Source organism: Eriocheir sinensis, unplaced genomic scaffold, assembly GCF_024679095.1.
Source record: "Eriocheir sinensis breed Jianghai 21 unplaced genomic scaffold, ASM2467909v1 Scaffold1816, whole genome shotgun sequence".
In the NCBI taxonomy this organism is placed as follows: domain Eukaryota; kingdom Metazoa; phylum Arthropoda; class Malacostraca; order Decapoda; family Varunidae; genus Eriocheir; species Eriocheir sinensis.
Window position 1 is genome coordinate 2042 of NW_026111202.1, and position 3647 is coordinate 5688.

At 45.8% G+C, this 3647-nt stretch overlaps 1 non-coding gene across 1 annotated transcript; it reads left to right on the forward strand.

Annotated features, from left to right (window-relative positions):
• The first annotated feature begins 1643 nt into the window (after nt 1-1643).
• Nucleotides 1644-1717, forward strand: Trnav-cac (transfer RNA valine (anticodon CAC)). Its single transcript has one exon. It is a non-coding gene; the product is annotated as a tRNA-Val (tRNA).
• The last annotated feature ends 1930 nt before the right edge of the window (nt 1718-3647 follow it).

Genomic DNA, 3647 nt, shown 5'->3' on the forward strand with positions numbered 1-3647 from the left:
GGCTGCTTTCACCATTGAGTTCATTGTATGCTGCACATCATGGTATTACATGTATATCCATAAGATGTTTATATCAAGGACTATGAGTGCTTGAAGACCAGCTATTTGTGGCCCAATTTTCCCCCCTCTGAGTGAGCCCTTGTGGTCAAAACACCCACCCTTCAGGGGTTCAAGATCATGTGGGATGTGCTCACTACTCCAGGTCCATAACTCGTAGAGAATGAACTCCAACACTAAAGCCCTGAACTAGGATATTTAGATGAATTGTATGTTTTTAATCAGTTTCTCATATTCCAACTTTGCCCTGAGAGTCAGTTTTTTACTTAGTTTTTTACTTAGTTTTTAACCCGTCCGCTGCGATTGGCACGGATTTGGGTTTCACTGGTAGCCTGGTAACGTCTAGTCCCAGGTCCACCTTTACCCTCCTCCTCGCCTCACCCAGTGTCCTGTGGCTGAGAAGTGTGTATTTACCCACAGGGAGTGCTCGTGGGGGTAAGAAGCTCTCACATCATACCCTGGAGATGGACTGAGGGTGCTGGCCTGCTGCTGTCAATGATGCCATCAGGGGAGTCTAAACCCTTGTACCCCCTCAAGATAAGCCCAGATTGATTTTCCTGTTGGCGTGAAAAATTTGCATAGGCTATATATATATATATATATATATATATATATATATATATATATATATATATATATATATATATATATATATATATATATATATATATATATATATATATATATATTAAAAAACAAAAAAGTCCACTAAATCAATGATCATGATGCATGTGAATGTGCATCATGATCAGTGTGCATGAGTGAGCAGATGCAGCCCACTAGTGATGAGGGTGGCAGGGAGTACAGGTAACTCGATTTACGCGAGTATTGTGTCCTTGAAGAGGTCATTGCGTAAATCAAAAACAATGTAGTATATCAAACAAGAGGTAGGTTTGTATTGCCTACTGTATCACTCTGACTCCTCTCCCTTTCATGGTTCCTCCTCTGGCTGTCCTTCGCCTCGTGGTAGCCCAGGCCCTCCTTGGCCCATTTCACCAAGGCATTTATCTCTCCTCATGTATAAATCCAGGATCAATTCATTTCCAAACTGCATACACTCACATTTGCACACAGTTCATGATCCACTGAAGCCTGTGGATTTGACTCAAACATGGGACCTTCAAGATGAAGCTTAGGACCTTGAAGATTGGCTTGGGACCCCCATACAAAGTGCCACAAGGTTTAGTGTGGTGCGGCGACTATGCCTGATGAACGAGCCCCCCATAACCCACTTAGCCAGGGGGGTAGCTTTTTGGCCGACTCGGTAGGGAGTGGCTCTCCTGTCACGCTGGTCGCGGGTTCAGTCCCAGGCAGCCGGGAATACCCTCTCCTTGCCGTGATTAATTTCTCGTGTGTTTCGAGATACAGGCAGAGGGCGTGTGGGGCCGAGAGAGTAATAGAAAAAGAGATAGAAAATCTCTTCATTAAATTAGGACCTCTTAGGAAATACTAATTAAGTCCTTGATATTATTATCATTTTTATGAGAATTTTCCTTTTCACTTTTCTTGTTCTTGTGTTTTTTATTTAAACATTAACATTAGTAATGGCTTGCTCCATCTGTCTTGCGGCTCCATTCATTCTCACATGCCCGGTAGCTCAGTGGTTAGAGCGTCTGGCTCACAACCAGAAGGACCGGGGTTCGATTCCCCGGCCGGGTGAAGATAAGTTGGGTTTATCTTCTTTCACGTGTAGCCCCTGTTCACCTAGCAGTGAGTAGGTACGCGACGTCAGGCAAGGAGCTGTGACCTCGTTGTCGCGGTGTGTAGTGTGTGAGTGGTCTCAGTCCACCCAAAGATCGGTACTATGAGCTCTGTTCTCTTCCGTAGGGGAACGGCTGGCTGTCTGACCCGCAGCAGACCAAGAGCAGAATTACACTGGAGAGCACAGTGGTCACCCAGCAGACCAGCAGCAAACACCAGAAAATGAGAAAAATTGTCCCTCAATGCTTGAAGGACGGTTACTCTGGGCTGCTCCACGTGGCTGCTCCATCTGCCGGGGCCGACGATGCAAGTCTCCCTTTCAGGTTGGTGAGCCTCTGCCTGTCTTGCCCCCCCTCATGAGAATGATGCAAAGAAAACAGTGCCTCTATATTGGCTCGGGTGTCTACAGCCATGTGATACCAGTGTTGTAAATATTTTCAGCTGAGAGAAAAAAAGATGGTTCAAGCTACAACAACAACAAAAGGTGACAAATAAACATTATATATATATCACTAGTTACACGGTAAAGATGATGTGCCAGCCACTGGAGTGCCCCCCACACATGCCTCCTCAGCTTGAGTGGTGGTGGGCTTTGTTCAAGGAGACTCGAGTTAGTGAAAACATAAAGTAGGCCGCATACACCATAACATCATGCATGTTTTAAAGTGTCTGATCTTACTAAACTCTCAGTGTTCTATACTCATGATTTCCCCGTGACAACTCATCTTGGGTAGGCGGTGGCTGAGGGGTAGCATGCTGGGCCCACATTCACCGCGTGATGGATGACGCGGGTTCGAATCCCCACGCTACCACTTGGGATTTTTCAGTCACCGCCGAGTGGCTTAAAACTACCCACATGCTGTCCTGAAGACCACCCATCAACCCGGACTCTAGAGGAAACCGTCCAAGTGAATCAAGAACGAGTTCCGAGGGGCAGCATGAGCCAAGAGAAGATGGCGCCACTATAAACACTTGCCTGCGCCATGCGGGCTGGGGCCGACCACCATCCAGGCCCCTCAAGCAAGCCTACCGGCGCCATAAGAGTAGACATGTAAAAAAACAACAACTATGAATTCATTTGACATTGCCAAAGTTTCTCCGTAAAAAAATGTCCTCACAAAGTTGAATCATATATTCCACAAATACCAAAAAAATGATCATTTGAATAAAAGGTCATATTAGATAAAAAAAAAACGGATTTAAATCAAATAAATCTATTTTTTTTATTTCTCCAAACCTGTAAGATGCACTGTGGGCATATCTGCATTATTATATACACGGTTATTTCAGGTCTTGAGGGAGCTCAGAGCCTGTATCCGTGGGATAAAGTCCTTTTTTTTATTTTTATTCTATTTATTATTATTTTTTTTTTATAATCATGTCTACGCCTATAGCGCCGGTAGGCTCTCTTGAGGGGCCTGGATGGTGTTCGGCCCCAGCCCGTCATGGCGCAGGCAAGTGTTTATAGTGGCACCATCTTCTCTTGGCTCATGCTGCCCCCCGGAACTCGTTCTTGATTCACTAGGACAGTTGGTTTCCTCTAGAGTCCGGGTTGATGGGTGGTCTTCAGGACAGCATGTGGGTAGTTTTAAGCCACTCGGCGGTGACTGAAAAATCCCAGGTGGTAGCATGGGGATTCGAACCCTCGTCGTCCATCACGCTGTGAATGTGGGCCCAGCACGCTACCACTCAGCCACCGCCTACCCATGTAGTGCAAGAACTTTGATCTCTTCCTTCTCTTGCAGAATTCACCACAACCAAGTGTTACCAAGTGAGGCGAGGATGGCCCAGGGCACCACCACCACCATCGCCACAGTCACCTCCAGAAAGCAACACCGCATCATTTTTTTTTTTTTCACAGCTAAGGAATCGCCTCAAGGGCAACAAAA